Below are 21,123 nucleotides of genomic sequence, written 5' to 3'. Positions count from 1 at the left end.
ACTAAGCATTTGCGGGGGGGTGGGAAAAAGAAAAGTAGTTCATGAAACTAAGGGAAAAAATGCTATTATACTATAAACAAAGTACATATGATTATGCATATTTCTGCTCCCTTCTCCCCACTCTATTTTTTTGTCTATAGACAATAAAACAATATGTAAACTTTTAATTTCCCATATGTTTATTAAAATCTACACTATGCCTCTCTATGAGATATTTTCTTAATTTCTTTTAAGAAAAATCTTTTAAAATACAGACTAAACTTACATTATTTTGAGAGTAATTAAAATGTATCATTTTGTTAGAGACATTTAAAGGATCTAACAAGCATTTTGCTGCTTAGATTATAATGGTACTTTTAGACATTTTTCTGTATCTATCATCATTTTTTCCTCTGTCCTGATTTTTAATGATATATTTCAGGTGTACAGCATTACAATTTAACATCTCTATACACTACAGAGCAATCACCACCAGAAGTCTAATTACAATCCAGCTCCACTCAGTTGAGCCTGGTTTGCTTATTTTGGCTACTCTCAAATTCCTTCCCCTTAAATAATGACTAATCTTATCTCTGTATCTATATGTTTATTTACTTTTTTCAGATTTAACTTATAAGTGAAATCACAAGATATTTGTATTTTTTTGTCTGACTTTTAAACTTAGCATTATTCCTTTAAGGTTCATCCATGTTGTGGCAAGTGGCAGGATTTCATTCTTTTTATGGCTGAGTAGTAAATGGCACCCCACTCCAGTACTCTTGCCTGGAAAATCCCATGGACGGAGAAGCCTGATAGGCTGCAGTCCATGGAGTTGCAAGGAGTCGGACACGACTGAGTGACTTCACTTTCACTGTTCATTTTCATGCATTGGAGAAGGAAATGGCAACCCACTCCAGTGTTCTTGCCTGGAGAATCCCAGGGATGGGTGAGCCTGGTGGGCTGCCTTCTATGGGGTCACAGAGTCGAACACGACTGAAGCGACTTAGCAGCAGCGGTAGCAGTTTTCTATTGCATAAATATACCACAGTTTCTTTATCCATTCTTTTATTTATGGACACGTATGTTGTTTCCACATCTTGACTATTTAAAATAATGGTGCAGTGAGCATAGGGGTATGTATATCTTTTTGAATTAGTATTCCCTTATTACCCAGAAGTGGAATAGCTGCATCATATTATAGTTCTATTCTTAATTTTTTGAGGAATTTCCATAACTATTTTCCATGACTTCACTATTTTACAGTCCCATCTACAGTGTATGAAGATTCCTGTTTTCTACATACTCTCCAACATTTGTTATTTCTTATCTTCTCAATAATAGCCATACTTTTTGTCTATGCTTTATGTGGTGAGTGAAGTGAAGTGAAGTCGCTCAGTCGTGTCCGACTTTTGCGACCCTGTGGACTGTAGCCTATCATGCTCCTCTGTCCATAGGATTTTCCAGGCAAGAATACTGAAGTGGGTTGCCATTTCCTTCACCAAGGATCTTCCCCACCCAGGGATGAACCTGGGTCTCCTGCATTGTAGGCAGACGCTTTTACTGTCTGAGTCTGCTTCAGTTCCGTTCAGTCGCTAAGTCGGGTCCGACTCTTTGAGACCTCATGAATCGCAGCACGCCAGGCCTCCCTGTCCATCACCAACTCCAGGAGTTCACTCAGATTCATGTCCATAGAGTCAGTGATGACATCCAGCCATCTCATCCTCTGTCATCCCCTTCTCCTCCTGCCCCCAATCCCTACCAGCATCATAGTCTTTTCCAGTGAGTCAACTCTTAGCGTGAGGTGGCCAGAGTAGTGGAGTTTCAGCTTTAGCATCATTCCTTCCAAAGAAATCTCAGGGCTGATCTTCAGAATGGACTGGTTGGATCTCCCTGCAGTCCAAGGGGCTCTCAAGAGTCTTCTCCAACACCACAGTTCAAAAGCATCAATTCTTCTGCGCTCAGCCTTCTTCACAGTCCAACTCTCACATCCATACATGACCACAGGAAAAACCATAGCCTTGACTACTGCTGCTGCTGCTGCTGCTAAATCGCTTCAGTCATGTCTGACTCTGTGCGACCCCATAGACGGCAGCCCACCAGGCTCCTCCGTCCCTGGGATTCTCCAGGCAAGAACACTGGAGTGGGTTGCCATTTCCTTCTCCAATGCAGGAAACTGAAAAGTCAAAGTGAAGTCTCTCAGTTGTATCCAACTCCTAGCGACCCCATGGACTGCAGCCTACCAGGCTCCTCAGTCCATGGGGTTTTCCAGGCAAGAGTACTGGAGTGGGATGCCATTGCCTTCTCCAAAAGGCTTGACTAGACGGACATTAGTCGGCAAAGTAATATCTCTGCTTTTGAATATGCTATATAGGTTGGTCATAACTTTTCTGCCAAGGAGTAAGCATCTTTTAATTTCATGGCTGCAATAACCATCTGCAGTGATTTTGGAGCTCCAGAAAATAAAGTCTGACACTGTTTCCACTGTTTCCCCATCTATTTCCCATGAAGTGATGAGTCTGCTTATACAACTTTAATGCATCTCTTCAAAAAAGTATTTTCTAATAGTCTAATGTAGTCAACCTCTTATAAACTTCTTTGATCTCATAATATTTAATTATTTCCCCTATATTTCATAAATATGAATTATATAGTTAATATGCTATATATATTGAGAGCAAGAGAATATTATATACTTGTTTGTATCTCTTCTACAAAACTAAGCATAATTTCAAGTATCTAGGATAGTGCCTTGTATATGAGTCAATAAAATTTGAGTGAAGAAAATCATATCATAAAACCAAATAATTCCATAAATAAGAACATAAGGAATATAGTGTATATATTATATACATAGAAAAAAAGTTATATAATTACTGGTTTATTTAACAAAATAATTGCAAATGTATGCAGGTCAGGAAGCAACAGTTAGAACTGGACATGGAACAACAGACTGGTTCCAAATAGGAAAAGGAGTACGTCAAGGCTGTATATTGTCACCCTGCTTATTTAACTTATATGCAGAGTACATCATGAGAAACGCTGGTCTGGAAGAAACACAAGCTGGAATCAAGATTGCCAGGAGAAATATCAATAACCTGATATGCAGATTACACCACCTTTTTTATGGCAGAAAGTGAAGAGGAACTAAAAAGCCTCTTGATGAAAGTGAAAGTGGAGAGTGAAAAAGTTGGCTTAAAGCTCAACATTCAGAAAATGAAGATCATGGAATCCGGTCCCATCACTTCATGGGAAATAGATGGGGAAACAGTGGAAACAGTGTCAGACTTTATTTGGGGGGGCTCCAAAATCACTGCAGATGGTGACTGTAGCCATGAAATTAAAAGACATGTATTCCTTGGAAGAAAAGTTATGACCAACCTAGATAGTATATTCAAAAGCAGAGACGTTACTTTGCCAACAAAGGTCCGTCTAGTCAAGGCTATGTTTTTTCCTGTGGTCATGTATGGATGTGAGAGTTGGACTGTGAAGAAGGCTGAGCGCCGAAGCATTGATGCTTTTGAACTGTGGTGTTGGAGAAGACTCTTGAGAGTCCCTTGGACTGCAAGGAGATCCAACCAGTCCATTCTGAAGGAGATCAGCCCTGGGATTTCTTTGGAAGGAATGATGCTAAAGCTGAAACTCCAGTACTCTGGCCACCTCATGCGAAGAGTTGACTCATTGGAAAAGACTTTGATGCTTGTAGGGATTGAGGGCAGGAGGAGAAGGGGATAACAGAGGATGAGATGGCTGGATGGCATCACTGACTCAATGAACGTGAGTCTGATTGAACTCTGGGAGTTGGTGATGAACAGGGAGGTCTGGCATGCTGCGATTCATGGGGTCTCCTAGAGTCGGACACGACTGAGAGACTGAACTGAACTGAACTGAACTGAACTGAACTGATCCTATACAGACAGAGAAGTTAGCAAGCTTGACATAGTACCTTCTGCACAATGCAGCTGAAGCCTACAAAAACCTATTAGATATTAAGTGCCATGGAGTACATAACTAGTATTGTCTTAGAATAATTACAAATTTTTTCTGTGGCTCTTTTTAAAATAGTTTAAAAAGAAGCAAAAATATCTATGATTTTTAGAGACATCCATTTATTTTATAAGCACTTACTGAGAATTGTCTATGTGTGAAACTGTGCAGAGGTCTAGGAGATTTATTATTTTAAATGGTTAACTCTCACCTCATGAAATCAATATTTATAGTCAGAAAATTCCATTTATACTTTTAAAAATATAGTAGAACAGAAGTGAAAATGTTAATAGCATTCAGCAGAATTAGAGTTCGTTTTCAGCTGAGGGAAATAATAGCAGCATATTGCAGAGGTAAATTTGACACTAATCTTTGAAGAAAGCTGAAGGAATTCTTGGCACAGGGGATAGCATAAGTAGAGGCATGAAGAAGGTGTTTTGTAAGAATTAGTTGCTCATGTCACCAGGTATATCAACTAAATGTAAGAGGATATATTAAGTTGTTTGGTAGATGTTATGGATGGAAGTTATATCTGAAAATAGATTAGGACATGATTGTGGCAGATTAAACATTAGTTTAAGAGATTAGGATTTTGTTGGCATATAGTTATGTTTTTGGATCATGTTCAATCTCTTGTTATCTTAGAAGCATATAAAAAATAAGAATGTGATTATTTGGAATGATAATTTACACAGAAAAATTTGGCATTAGGTAATAAAAGATATTTTTTTTGTTTGTGCTATACATTTGTATACATACATATATTTACATGTATGCCCTAATACACACAGGGGTGTTTGTCTGCCTGCATGTGTGCATAGATAGATATGCACCACTTAATCTGGCTTTATTTGACAAAACACCTTAGAGGAGAAGTCAGTGTCATGTATGGAAACTGCTAATGACTTTAACAAATACTCAATAAACTAATAAAGCAAGGAAACATGAAATAAAACAGCAGTAATGAAAGGCTTCCCTGGTGGCTCAGTAGTAAGGAATCTGCTTGCAATGCCAGAGATGCAGGTTCAGTTCTTGAGTCAGGAAGATCCCCTGGAGAAGGAAATGGCAACCTACTCCAGTATTCTTGGCTGGGAAATCCCGCGGACAGAGGAGTTGGCGGGCTGTGGCCCATGAAGTCACAGAAGAGTCGAAGAAAACTTAGTGACTAAACAACAGACAAATGAAGGGAATATCTTTCAGAAAAACACTTGGGGGAAAACTCATAAGAATGATAACTTGTAAAATATTAATAAGAAAAGAGAAACCAAATGTCTTTTTACACTCTAACTGATGTTTATTTATTTATTCTACTTTTAATTGGGGTATGGTTGATTTACAACGTTGTGTTAGTTTCAGGCATACAGCAAATGAATCAGTTATACATGTACATATAACCATTCTGTTTTAAGATTCTTTTCCCATATGGGCTATTACAGAGTATTAAGTAGAGTTCTCTGTGCTCTCCAATAGGTCCTTATTAGTTATCAGTTTTATATATAGTAATGTATATATGTCAGTCAATCCCAATCTCCCAATTTATCCCTCTCACCTTTATGCCTTAGTAACCATCAGTATATTTTCTACATCTGTGACTCTACTTTCTGTTTTATAAATATATTCATTTGTGCAAAAGTCAGTGTTAAATTAAACCTTGATGATTAAAAACCCATAATACCTGTAACTGATTACTTCCCTAAACGTATTCTTTGTAGCACATACAATGCAAGATATAAATAGGAATTTTGTGATTATTTTATTTTTTGTGATTGATAATTTCAAATAAATTTGGCCAATTTTGTATCAAGTACCTGTTTTAGAAATGGAAAAATCACAATGGCCTATTAAAACTATGACAAATTCTTACACTAATAAATTTGTTGGTATTTAACTCAGTATTTACCAAATTAGTTCAACTAGGTAATCCTTATTCCAAGGCCATGATCTTTCCATAATTCTATGTTGCCTCAATACAAATTTACAGTATTATTTTCTGAAAGCATTTACAGTAGGAAAGTAAATGCAACCTTTATTTTTGTTATTTTTGAACTATTTAAGAATCTTGGCATATTTCAAGATCACAAAGTTATTCTCCATATTTTCTTCTAAAATTTTTTTACTGCTAGCTTTATGTTTAGTCTTATGAACCAGCTAAATAACTTTTGTATTGAAAAAGTAGAGATCAATAATAATTTTTAAATACAAATATCCAGTTAATTCCAGCATCATTTCATAAATATTTTTCTTTCCCATTGAGTTGGCTCAGGCCTTTTTCCAAAATTAGTTGAAAATAACTGAGATTTTTATTGTCCTATTGATCTTTTTGTGTATTATTAAATTCCTAAAGTATGCTATGGACATTTCTATTACTGCAGATTAAGAGCAAGCTTTGAAATGTTAGTGCAACTCTACCAAATGTTTTCATTTTCAAGATTATTATGAATATTCCAGATTCTTTTCCATTTCATCTTAGAATTAGTTCATATTCTCTTGATATTTTGACTGAAATTATATTAAAGCTAACAAGTCAGAAAATCTGGCATCTTAAAAATATTGAGTGTTCTCATTTATAAAGATAGCATAGCTCTCCCTTTATTTAGGTCTTATTTTATTTCTCTCTGAAGCAGTCCTACTTTTCATAAGAGAGATCCTACACCTATTTGCTAGACTTATTTCTACTTGATATATGTTGATACTATCATTAATGGAAATATTTTAAAAAGTTTATTTCTCATTGCTAGTATATAGAAATATATGCAATCATTTTTTATACCAATCTGTATCCTGTGAGCTTGCTAAATTTACTTATTACTCCAAATAATTACTCTAAGTAGAATCTGGAGGCTTCTCTGTAAACACAGGCATATTATCTGATATTAAGTTTTTCATGCCAACTTTTGTATTTTTATTCCTTTGTCCAATTTAACTAGCTAGGACTTCCATTACAACATTAAGCAGAAATTATGAAAATGAATTCTTTAGTAATATTCTAAATGGTAGAAGAGAAACACTAAAAATATGATTTTAGATTTCACATATATTCTTAATGGGATTGAGAGTTCTACTCTCTTTCTTGTTGTTTGGTCACTAAGTCGGGTCCAGCTCTTTGCCACCCCGTGGACTGCAGCATGCCAGGCTTTCCTGTCTTTCACTGTCTCCTGGAGTTTACTCAAAGTCATGTTCATTGAGTCCATGATGCCATCCAACCATCTCTTCCTCTGTCACCCCCTTCTTGTGCTGCCCTCAGTCTTTCCCAGCAGCACATATATTTTTGATGAGATGGAAAGAGTTATGCTGTCTTCCTAGGATTTTAAAAGGCTTTATCATGAATGAGTGCTGCATTTGAAATATTTTTTTTCTGCACCTTTCTGGATGATCTTATTATTTGTCTTCTCTATATTATATATATGGAAAGTTGCACTGATTAATTTCTGAATGCTAAACCAGTCTTGCATTCCTGGAATATATTCCAATCGATTATCATGCTTCATATCTTCAGCCTCTTTCATATATATGACTGGATATGATTTGCTAATATTGTCTTTAAAAAATTTGTGTTTATGTTTATAAGAAATACTGGATTATTAATTTCTTTCAAGTCTATATATCTTTTGGTGTCAAAATATAAAATAAGCTTTGGAAGGGATTCTTTTCCTCTATTTTCTAAGTTTCTGTCCTATTTCTTCTTCAAGTAATTGATAAAATTCACTGGAATAGCTACTTAAAGAGCTATTTTAATAGCTATTTGAATAGCCTAGAATTTTCTTTATGGAAAAGTTTTGAAATGTAATTTCCTCAATGGGTTTGTGTGTTCAGTGGCTCAGTAGTGTCTGACTCTTTGTGACCCCAAGGACTGTAGCCCAACAGCCTCCTCTGTCAATGGGAGTCTCCAGGCAAGAATACTGGAATGGGTTGCCATTTCCTACTCCAAATTTCCTCAATAGATAAAAGGATATTCAGTTTATCTTTATTACTTTACATCAGTTATGGCAATTTATGTCTTTCAGAAAATTTGCCTATTTGTTTTCTAAATTATTGCATCTATTTATATAAAATTATTCATAAAATACTATTTTGAAATATAAAATTTTATTTTTGGTTAATCTGTAGTATTGTTTGCCTCATTCTTAATATTGGTATTTTGAATTTACCCTTCTTTGTTTTCCACAAATATGGGTAATGATATAATAATTGTATTAACCTTTTCAAATATCTTTAACTTTGTCGATTTTTAAATATCTTTTTAATTTTCAAATTCATTGATATTAGTTTTCCATCTTCTAAATGTAGGAGATTAGATTATTATTTCTGTACTTCACCAATGTAAACTTAACATATTTTCTCCATGTGCTGCTTAAACTGTTACATGACCTTTCACATGGTCTGCTTTCATTCATGTACAGTTTGAAATGACATCCAAATTCTTTGTTTTCTTCTTTGAACCATGGATTATTTACAAGTTTAATCTTTAAATTCTAATTATTTGGAGATTTTTTCATGGTTTCCTAATTAATAGCTTTGTGGTAAAATAGTATACTGTACACTCTTAATTATTTGAAGTTTATTGGCAGTTGTTTTATAGTCCACTATATGGTGAACGCTCTATGTACTAAAAAGGCTATATATCTCACAGTTTGGGAAATAGTGCTTTTAATGTCAATTAGTTAATATAAGCTGATAATTTTATAGGTTGATTTTTTAAATTTTGCTTTCAATTATCAAAAGTGTTAAAATCTCCATGCAAAAGTGTAGATTCTTTCTTCAATTCTGTCAATTTTTGTCTCATGCATTTCAAAATTTTGCTATTAAGTACATATATAATTGGGTTTGTTATGTCTTCTCAACGAATTGACCCCTTTTATCACTATGAAGTATTTGGTGTCTGAGAATCCTCTGTCATGATGTCTACTTTGTCTCTAATTTTTTATCTCATTAAGTACCGGTGGGGGGGAAAAAAAAACTTAAAGCGGTCTGTTTTCAAGAGTGACTGGCTTTGAGTGGAAAAATTACTTCCAGCCAAATTTGCCTCACAGCTTACTGATGTAGTAACAGTAAGGGTTACAAACTGAAAAGTTCTGGCAAACAAAGGGAGGGTAGGATGCCTAGGATTTTCGCATGGCCTAGGTGACATCGGGAAGATCGTTCACCCCATAGTATTAAGCCAGTGAGGAACTGGGGAGGGACTTGAGTGCTAGGGTAGAAATTGCTTATTGAAGTACACAGTGTGCCTGCCCACCAAACACCAGATCCTGCAAGGCAGTTATTAAAGCCTTGCTTCCCGCTTCACTTCATCTTCAAGTCCATTCTGTGGGTTTCAGCTGGTGGGCTTTATTTTCCACAGTGAATACTAAATAATCAAAGCATTAACTGAAAAAATTCTTATAGTAATTATAGTATTATAATAATTACTATTTATAAATTAAAATATTTATTTAAAAATTTTCCAATTTGATTCAGTAATTTTTTAATACTCACCCACAGTAATTGAATTAAAAATATCACCCAGACATTATTTTATGCAGAGAGGCATTTGAAAGATTACAAGATAAAAATTGTCAGGATATGCATATCATACTTAAGTGAGAGACTTTAAGGCAGGAGTAAATAATTGAAAGCCATATTTTGAAATCTGCAACTAATATGGACATTATTGGTCAATGTTTCACTTTACACATTGAAAAATTAATTCTGTGAGAAGCCAAAATCTAGTTTCAAACACAAATATCATTAAGGTCTAGAGTATCAATGTTCTTTGTTCTACAAACTGTTGGTATAAGGTCCTTGTGGAGACATCAAAACTGAAAGAAAGAAATAAAGGTTTAAAATATTTACTGATAATAGGAAAATGGAAAATATCAATGTAATACTATCCTTAACCAAGTTCCTAAATCTTCAAATCCATCATCTTTTCAGTTATAAAAATGATCATAATTCATAAAGGAAAAATCTCTGTCTTCATGTTTCCTTCTAGCTTGGGGAGAAGAAAAAGACTGATTTCAATTTGGGTGTCATTGACTCAGAGCAAAATATTCTCAAGAGTAAAAGAGTAAGGGCTTAATCGTATAATGGAAAAGTGAGAAGAGAACAGCCAGAATAAATACCATTCATGTTAAACACCAAAATATTCTTCTAGGAGAATAGACATACTTGTGTGATTATATACATAGAAGGAAAAAGAGCTATTTAGGCTATGTCCTTGTTCTTCAATGTTTACTCCCAATGTGATTATTCTTTCCTTTTGTACCTTAGACCATGACTCCCATGCCCTTTAATTTAAAAAGCGTATGTCAAAATCTTCATTATATTAATTATTTTAAGAGGGTATGGAAGGGTTACTTAATCACATACACACAAAGACATGTAAGGGAAAAAATTTGGCAGAAAACAATTAGATTGAAATACCAAGTTAAGCACTGCATTAGGATTATGGCAATTAGCTCAGTTCAGTTCAGTCTCTCAGTCCTGTCCGACTCTGAGTTCCCATGGACTGCAGCACACTAGGCTTCCTTGTCCATCACCAACTCCCAGAGGTTACTCAAACTTATGTCCGTCAAGTCGGTGATGCCATCCAACCACCTCATTCTCTGCCATCACTTTCTCCTCTTGCCTTCAATCTTTCCCAGCATCAGGGTCTTTTCAAATGTCAGTTCTTCACATAGGTGGCCAAAGTATTGGAATTTCAGCTTCAACATCAGTCCTTTCAATGAATATTCAGGCCTGATTTCCTTTAGGATGGACTGGTTGGATCCCCTTGCTGTCCAAAGGAATCTCAAGAGTCTTCTCCAACACCACAGTTCAAAAGCATCAATTCTTTGGTGCTCAGCTTTCTTCACAGTCCAACTCTCATGTCCATACATGACTACTGGAAAAACCATAGCCTTGACTAGATGGACCTTTGTTGACAAAATAATGTCCCTGCTTTTTAATATACTGTCTAGGTTGGCCATAACTTTTCTTCCAACGAGCAAGCATCTTTTAATTTCATGGCTGCAGTCACCATCTGCAGTGATTTTGGAGCCCCCCAAAATGAAGTCTGACACTGTTTCCACATCTATTTGCCATGAAGTGATGGGACCAGATGCCATGATCTTAGTTTTCTGAATGTTGAATTTTAAGCCAAATTTTTCATTCTCCTCTTTTACTTTCATCAAGAGGCACTTCAGTACCTCTTCACTTTCTACCATAGGGTGGTGTTATCTGCTTATCTGAGGTTATTGATATTTCTTCTGGCAATCTTGATTCCAGTTTGTGCTTCATCCAGCCCAACATTTCTCATGATGTACTCTTCATACACGTTCAATAAGCAGGGTGACATTAAACAGCCTCGTTGTACTGCTTTCCCTATTTGGAATCAGTCTGTTGTTCCATGTCCAATTCTCACTGTTGCTTCCTGACCTGCAGACAGATTTCTCAAGAGGCAGGTCAGGTGGTATGGTATTCCCATCTTTTGAAGAATTTTCCACAGTTTGTTGTGATCCACACAGTCAAAGGCTTTGCCATAGTCAATAAAGCAGAAGTAGATGCTTTTCAGGAACTCTCTTGCATTTTCAGTGACCCAACAGATGTTGGCAATTTGATCTCTGGTTCCTCTGCCTTTTCTAAATCCAGCTTGAACATCTGGAAGTTCACGGTTCAGGTACTGTTGAAGCCTGGCTTGGAAAATTTTGAGCATTACTTTACTAGCATGTGAGAAGACTGCAGTTGTGCAGTAGTTTGAGCATTCTTTCGCATGGCCTTTCTTTGGGATTGGAATGAAAACTGACCTTTTCCAGTCCTGCGGCCACTGCTGAGTTTTCCAAATTTGCTAGCATATTGGGTGCAGCATTTTCAGAGCACCATCTTTTAGGATTTGAAATAGCTCAACTGGAATTCCATCACCTCCACTAACTTTGTTCATGGTGATGCTTCATAAGGCCCCCTTGACTTCTCATTCCAAGATATCTGGCTCTAGGTAAATGATCACACCATCGTGATTATCTGGGTAGTGAAGATCTTTTTTGTATAGTTCTTCTGTGTATTCTTGCCACCTCTTCTTATTATCTTCTGCTTCTGTTAGGTCCATACCATTTCTGTCCTTTATCAAGCCCATCTTTGGATGAAATGTTTCCTTGGTATCTCTAATTTTCTTGAAGAGATCTCTAGTCTTCCCCATTCTGTTGTTTTCCTTTATTTCTTTGCATTGATCACTGAGGAAGGCTTTCTTATCTCTCCTTGTTATTCTTTGGAACTCTGCATTCAGATGCTTATATCTTTCCTTTTCTCTGTTGCCTTTCACTTGTCCTCTTTTCTCTATTTAATGCAGTTTCACATGCATTAGTGTTGCATTTAGCGGAAGCTGTCCCTCTACATTCTTTATCATGTTTCATTACTTTGTTCTTACTTTTTTTTTTTTAATTTATGACTTGACTTAGATGTCATCTCTTCTGGGCTTTCCCTGAACTACCAAACTACAGTCAAACTTCCTTCTGGTTGTATGCATAGTACCTTGAGATTTTTTCCATTATAACACATTTCAGAGTAAAAATAAGGCTCAGTAGTATGTCTATAATTTTAAAAGATTGTATTCTCACTAAAGAGTATAGTACCTGATACACAGAACATGACTGCTAGAAAATGGTTATGTTTTACACATCTTAAACTTCACTGTAGAAATTTGACTCATTTCATTTTGTTTCTGTGCTGGTAATGACTAGTATCTTATAAACCCAATAAATGTTTAAAAAGGAAACTTTAGATAAGTATGGTAGACTGGACACTTACCTCTGCTTTTTTTTCATCTTCAAACTCTAATGAAATGACAATAAAATATATATTTTGTTTTCATTTCAAGACACAGAATTTTAGGTGAGGGAGATTGGGAGTTGAGAATAATGCAACAATACTTTGCAAGCCGGGAAATCTCTGGGTTAGAAGTAAATAACAAACACATCAGAAAAATAAACCTGAAGCCAACAATGGGGAAAGGCAAGAAATAATGTAATTGACTTCATCCTGCAGAATTCCCCAAAGTCGTAGTTATTTGAAGCACAAGATATCTCTGATTGTTAGGATAAATGATGGGGTAGGATAGAAGAAAAACTAGAAGTTATTAACACTGAGAAACTGTTAGTTCTCTGAACTGTCTGTGTTTTGAAAATAGCACCTAGTTATTTGTGACAATGTCTTCATAGCTTTCCAATTAAGTCAGAATTTTAGTTTATTTTGAAATCCTATTTTATTAATCATCTCAATTTCCTCCAGTTTTTGTTTTCATATTTTTTAAAGTTTGACTTTTTAATCATAGTTCTGTTGTACTAACCATAATGTCCTTGGTCTGGATTAATAACTCAGTGCATAAAACACAAAAGGCTTTACCCAGCACCAGGTATACTTTGCTCAAAGAGAGAATATATGGCAACTGGCATTAAACAGAGATGAGACTAGGGTGAATCAAATGAAGATATGAGTTTTGAAGGTAAGGGTAGAGCAATCAACTCAATAATCTAAACAAAGTACATTTTAATACAATATTTTAAAATTAATGCTTAAATCTCAAATTAACAAAATAATTTTTAAAATGAAGGCAATATAGGTATTGTTGATTTTTTTTCTTTTGTTTTAGCTCTAGTGTGGTTCAGCACAGGATTGCAATAAAATGTCAGAAGGTAAATGAGAATAGTTCCCAGGAAGAAAAACAAAGAGATGAAGAAATAAGAACTGGAAGAGAAAAATTAAGCAAATGAGTGTATTCATCTAGGAGTCCCAATATTTGAATTATTGACTTTCAAAAAAAGGGAAATAAAAAGAACGGGGAAAAGTATCAATAAAATAACTCAGTACAATTTTCAAAAGTTGAAAAACAATTTCCCACATTACAAGACTCCACTACGTACTCATTACAGTGGATGGTAATAAAAGTGAATCCAGTCATGGTAAACTTTCAGGAGTATGAAAGTTTGTGCAGACTTTTAGGGATGAGGCAGGGCAGTAAAGTTATCAGACTGAAAACACCAAAACCCAGAAGGGATTCAAATTTTTGAATAGCACTTATTTTCTACCAAATTCAGATGTTTTCACAAACCACAGTTTTTTTAAGGCAAAGATATCCGTATATATCTACAGAAATCTATCTACTGGTGATAAATGTTTGTGATGGAAAGAACAGAATAGTTAATGAATAAGAGCTAGGAAATGCCCAGCTGTGCAAGTATCAAGATGTTGAATGAAGCCAGAGGTTAATTTGATTAAACCCAGACAGTAGGGGGACTCGACTTTCTGGTGCAGGTCCCCCAGCCTGGGAAGCCCAATGTGGGGGTTCTGAGCCTTTGCTCCTCAGGAAGGCCTCCAGGAGGGTGGTATCTTTCCCACCTGTGGGTCACAGCACTGGGAGTGTGAGTCCTGTCCAGACTGTCTTTGTCCCTCCTAACCATCTCAGTGTGGCTTTTACACTCGTGGTGGATTCATGTCAATGTATGGCAAAACCAATACAGTATTATAAAGTAAAATAAAGTAAAAATAAAAAGTTAAAAAAAAAAGATGTCCTGCATCCTAAAAATATTTGACAATAAAATGGAATGGAAGAGGTAATGTCCCACACAGCTGAAAAAAATAAAAAATAATAAAAAAATAAAAAAATCTTTAGTTGTGGAATATTTTTTCTGCTAGTCTTCAGGTCATTCTCAGAGATAGTTTCTCCAATTGAAGTTGTCATTTTGGTATTGATTTCAGGTAGGAGCAGGGCTTAGGTTCCCAACCAGAGATTAAGGCTGAGTCATGGTGGTGAAAGCACCAAATCCTAGCTACTAGACCAGTGGTCATTGACAAGGGCCCTGGCCCTTCATCTTTGCAGAAAAGAATTTCCACAAAGACAGAAAAGTAGTGAAGCAAATAAAGTACTTATAAAGAGGAAAAGGAGTATAATACACGTGGGTAAGCGCATGGACAGACTCAGAGGGAAAATCCCTGAGTTGTGCCCTCATGGCAATTTAAATAATTATGTCGGAGCATTTTTTTTCTGATTTTCCTTTGGCCAATCAATTTGATTTGCCTGGTTCACAGTTCATTTGGTATATCTCAGATCCTTCCATGCTTGTGCATGCATCTCTTAGCCAAAATGAATTCTACTGCAAAGGCCTCTGGGTAGAGCATCACTTGACGTTGCTCCCCCACTGGCTTGCAAGGAGACTTTTCTGCACATGCGTGATTGGGAAAGTCTCCTGATTTGAGGAATGAGAGATATGTGATCTGGGCAGGGCCCAACCTCCCTTAATTTTCTGCTATTCTCACCTTGGAATTTAAGTCAATAGAGAATGAATCTCCAGTTACTTTACCCTCATGGGAAAAGGGGCAACATCTGCCTCCTTCCTCAATGTGTCCATGGGAGAAGGCAAGTCCAGGATCTTCCTACTCCGTCAAGTTGTTCTACCCTGCAACTCAGTCTCGAATTCTGTCTCCAAAGTGTCAGCCAAATGTGAGCATAGATTAAATACCCTGTTAAACGTTCAAGGTCTCAAAACATTAATTTCCATGCATCATTTCTCAGAAATCCACAAAAACAGTAATAGATACCAAGAAAGAAATACAGAGAGAGAGAGAGAGAGAGAAATGAGAGGTTTAAATAAGAGGAAATGGACATTCCCAGGATAATAGTGCAGGGGAAACAAGGAGAACAGCTGTGTGTCAGACACAGGAACAGGCCAAATGTGAGCACAGTGGAGATCTCTGTGAAAAATTTCTCCAAAAAGAGAAAATTGATAGAATACCTACTATGTTCATTTTGCGAGAAGATTTAGACAGCTGGGGGAGAGATCCAGGTGAATAAGCAACAATAACAACAAAAATAGCAGCTATAAGAAGTCCAAGAAAACTTACTGCCAGGAAAAATTAAAAAGGTAGGTTACATATGATAAGAAATATTATGTAGCTGTGATGTGAATAGTATCTACATGGTAAAAAAAAAAACTGTTTGTTTTTTTTTTAACCTACATTAAAATAAAGTTAAATTATAAGGAAAAAGTGGAAAGTTTGTCCATGGTTATTAGGGTAGGGAGAGGAGAAAGTGCTAAGTTCTTTACTGTCCTGGTGAGTTGCTGATAGAAGGTGTCTAAAATGGAAAACAAAGCAAGTAGCATCAACAGAGCAGTTACTAAAGTTGAAAGTGTTTTCAGGTTTTCAGGGGGCTGATTAGGAGGAGGGGTCACTGGTAATTCTATTAGTAAAACAAAAAGTAAAAACTAATTTAATGCCAATCCTTAAACAATTATTCTGATTACTGCCATAAAATTCACCCGTTGGACTAGTTATTAATACGTTATTTCGGTATGCTTTACAGAGTCATGCATAAACATGAATACACACCCAAATGCATAAACACTTACACTTACTCTTGAGCCTGATTAAAATGTTTTTTGGGCTTCCCTGTTGGCTTAGCCATAAAGAATCCGCCTACAATGCAGGAGACTCAGGTTTGATCCATGGGTGGGGAAGATCCCTTGGAGGAGGGTATAGTAATGCACTCCAGTATTCTTGCCTGGAGAATCGCATGGATAGGGGAGCTTGGTGGACTACAGTCCATGGGATTGCAAAGAATCAGACATGACCGAAGTGACTGAGCATGCACTCAGAATGTTTTCTAAGTATTCTTCTTTCAGTTCAGTTCAATTTAGTTGTTCAGTCCTGTCAGACTCTTTGCGACCCCGTGGATTGCAGCACGGCAGGTTTCCCTGTCCATCACCAACTCCTGGAGTTTAACTCATGTCCATCAAGTCGGTTTTGCCTTCCAACCATCTCATCCTCTGTCATCCCCTTCTCCTCCAGCCTTCAATCTTTCCCAGCATCAGGATCTTTTCCAATGAGTCAGTTCTTCACATCAGGTGGCCAAAGTATTGGAGTTTCAGCTTCAACATCGTCCTTCCAATGAATATTCAGGACTGATTTCCCTTAGGATGGACTGGTTGGATCTTCTTACAATCCAAGGGACTCTCAAGAGTCTTCTCCAACACCACAGTTCAAAAGCATCAATTCTTCAGTGCTCAGCTTTCTTTATAGTTCAACTCTCTCATCCATACATGACTACTGAAAAAAAACAAAACAAAACAAAACATAACTTTAACTAGATGGACCTTTGTTAGCAAAGTAATGTCTCTGCTTTTTAATATGCTGCCTAGGTTGGTCATAACATTCCTTCCAAGGAGTAAGCATCTTTTAATTTCCTGGCTGCAGTTACCATCTGCAGTGATTTTGGAGCCCCACAAAATAAAGTCTGTCATTGTTTCCCCATCTATTTGCCATGAAGTGATGGGACCAGATGCCATGATCTTCGTTTTCTGAATGTTGAGTTTTAAGCCAGCTTTTTCACTCTCCTCTTTCACTTTCATCAAGAGGGACTTTAGTTCTTCACTTTCTACCATAAGGGTGCTGTCATCTGCATATCTGAGGTTATTGATAATTCTCCCGGCAATCTTGATTCCAGCTTATGCTTCATCCAGCCCAGCATTTTGCATAATGTACTCTGTATATAAGTTAAATGAGCAGGGTATTAGCAGTTACTATTAACTAAATTAAAGATAATTGGATCTATAGTATCAAAAAATACATGTCTGTGTTTGTCTTCCTACTACAAATAAATGTGTTTGATATTGATCCAGTAGCTTCAAATTGTTATTCATACTTGTGTGAGGCATCAGTGAAATAGACAACATTTATATTAAAATAATTGCTATGCTTCTAAACATCTACTTAAGTCAGAAAAATTGACATTTATCCTATAAAACACATTAGAATAGCTGAAAAAAACTTAAAAACTCTCATCTGGAACTGAACTTGTCATTTTAATACTTCAGAGCTGAATAAAAATCACTAGGAAGTTGCTCTTTGGGGAAAATAAACAATTGTCATTAGATTCATAAGACTTCCATCCAAGTGGCTCTAATAAGCCACATCTCCTGAGGATGATACAAGCCAAGTAAATATCTAGACATAAATTTGGTGCAGAGAGCAAATGTTACTGGAAAAGAGACATTGACTGTTTTCCTAGTTTGTTTTGCACAGACAGGGGAAAAAAAAAAAAAAAAAAAAACACCTCATTTCTTTATGGACATGTTCCCAAAGTATTTATTTTCTTACTACTTTACCTCCTAATAGAACATTTGAATTTCTAAATGGTACAGTTACTATGTTGCTCATACAGTTTTCCCTGTAAAATTCACACTTAATATATTAAGTGGCATATTTGAAACATGCTCTAATTACTCCTGGATTCAGATCACATGTGTAGCAATAAAATCTACTGATAAAAGCTAAAGCAAAAATGAAATAAAAAAACATCAAAATCTAACAAAAAAACACAATGTATGTAAAATAAATTTTAATCAATAGGTATCTAAAATGCACAAAAGATGAAAAAGATGTGATATAATAGGCGTATGTGTCAGAAACCATTTCTTGATGATACCAGGCATACTTATGTTTCCTAATACAATATAATGTGTTTTCTTAATATGCAGTTTAATACACAAGAGCATCAACCACTATTTTGCTTCCCATGAGTATCTACAAAAATTTGAGAGACTGCTAAAATAAAGTAGAAATATATAAGCAACCTTAGAGGAAAAATCTTTATTTTGTTGCTACTAGTGAAGATTTAATTTACTTGTTAAGAAAAGATCAATGAGTTTGTGACAATACACCTAATTTTCATTACTATATTCAATTGAAAAGAAGTTCTGCTTCTAGTGATAAATCAACTAAAGAATAAAATTCATTGAAGTCTATTTTCATTCTTAATTTTCTTTTGATTAGTAAAGGCTTATAAAGAAAGTTTAACATTGTCTGCATTCAAAGACAGTATTTTGTCTTCTACTAATTTCTACGTTTTATAACCTTGAATGATTTCTGTGAATAAAACCTGACTGATTCATTTAGACTAATGGGTAAGATTTAGTAGTTTACTGTAGCCTTTAATTTTAAATATCATGTTGGTATGAAAGGGATTATGGAAATCATCAATAGTTTTATTGGGATATTTTTCAGTCAAAAGGAAAAACACATGCATATTTATTTTGAATGATTTTAATGAGTAATATAGAAAAAAAAACCATATTGTGACTTTTGTTTCTTTTTACTCTTATAGTTATTTTTTAATTCCTATAAAATTCCTGTGAATGATGACTTGAAATACAACACCTATAGGACAATATTATGCTTTTCTTAGAGTATAAAAGCTGAATTGTCATTGTTTTACATAATTTTTTTCTTTGCCTACTGTATATTAAAATTGCTTTAATTGTTTTATGACTCTTAAAAAATCTATTGGTTCTTTTCATATTTCTACTTCTTTAATCTTATTTTAGGAAATAGATGAAATAAAACTGTAACAAATGAACCACTAACAGATTAACAAAATCAAGTAAAACTTTGAAATGCAGATTATGATTATTTAGTCTCAATTCCTGGTGGTTCAGATGGTAAAGAATCTGCCTACAATGCAGGAGAGCCAGGTTTGATCCCTGGTTTGGGGACAGTCCCTGGAGAAGGAAATGGTTACCCACTCCAGTATTCTTGCATGGAGAATTCCATGGACAGAGAAAGGTTTGTAGGCTACAGTCAAAGGGTTCTCAGAATTGGACACAACTGAGTGACTAAACTTTCATTACTTTCACATGTACCTTTAAAGTAAGAGGCAAGTTAGCTTATGGGCTATGTACATTTCATTCTTATACTTTATCATTTCTTGATACAAAATAAAATAAATATGACAAAAAGATGTATTTCCTTATTTTATACGATTCTTCAGCCACCATACCTAGGAACAAAATTTTTAGACACAAAAAAGCATTTGGTATTTTAAAATATGTTTCATATACTTTAAACCAGAAGTGTAGTCTTTCTTCAAATGTATTCACAATGATGATATTCATAAATAATAACTATAATTAGTCAATTTTTCAAATCTTTTATACTCTGAAACTGTGATTGTCTTTGAATGGATTCCTTTATTTTCTTTATATAATTCTTTTGTACAATATAATTTTGTGATTGGCTAATGATGGAGAAGGCAATGGTACCCCACTCCAGTACTCTTTCCTGGAGAATCTCATGAGCAGAGGAGCCTGGTGGGCTGCAGTCCATGGGGTCGTGAAGTGTCGGACGCGACTGGGCGACTTCACTTTCACTTTTCACTTTCATGCATTGGAGAAGGAAATGGCCACCCACTCCAGTGTTCTTGCCTGGAGAATCCCAGGGATGGGGGAGCCTGGTGGGCTGCCATCTATGGGGTCGCACAGAGTCAGACACGACTGAAGTGACTTAGCAGCAGCAGCAATGATAACATCAAAACCAGATTTCATCTTAATTCAATAAAATATTATGGGCATACGCAAGTAAGTTAAATGTTTAAAGTCATCCTTTAATACTATCATTGATTTTTCTTCAATTCTATTTTTTAATTTGAGGATACTTGCTTTACAATATTGTGTTGGTCTCTGCCATACATCAACATGAAACAGCCATAGGTGTACATTTGTTCCTTCCCTCTTGAGTCTCTTTGCCATCTCCCACCCCATTACACCCCTTTAAGTTATCACTGGCACAGAGCACCTGACATGAGCTCCCTGCATCATACAGCCAATTTCCACTGGCTATCTATATTGCATATGGTAATGTATATGTTTCCGTGCAACTCTCTCAATTCTTCCTACCCTACCCTCTCCTTCCCCTATTCTGTCCAAAGGAAAAAATTAACTAAAACAAAATATTTATTATAAAAATCAGTATTTCTTTAGCTGATAAGTTATATCATCTACAGCCTAGAAAATCATGACTATGTGATTAATATGTATATAAAGATAAGCATATTTATTATTTATCTAATCAAGTATAAAAATTAACACATAAGCATATATAATTATTAAGATTTGATAACAAGATACTTTATTGAGCAATTTTTATATATATCAGTGGCACAAATATTATATTAATAATATAATTTTTCAAATAGTTGTTGAAATCATTATTCCCATATACAGATTCAGTTCAGTTTAGTTCAGTCACTCAGTTGTGTCCAACTCTTTGCGACCCCATGAATTACAGCACTCCAGGCCTCCCTGTCCGTCACCAACTCCTGGAGTTCATGCAAACTCATGAGCATCGAGTCAGTGATGCCATCCAACAATCTCATCCTCTGCC

This window comes from Capra hircus, chromosome 5 (assembly GCF_001704415.2).
Source record: "Capra hircus breed San Clemente chromosome 5, ASM170441v1, whole genome shotgun sequence".
NCBI classification, from domain to species: Eukaryota; Metazoa; Chordata; class Mammalia; order Artiodactyla; family Bovidae; genus Capra; species Capra hircus.
The sequence above is the reverse complement of the archived record's forward strand: the minus strand, read 5'-3'. Positions refer to the sequence as shown.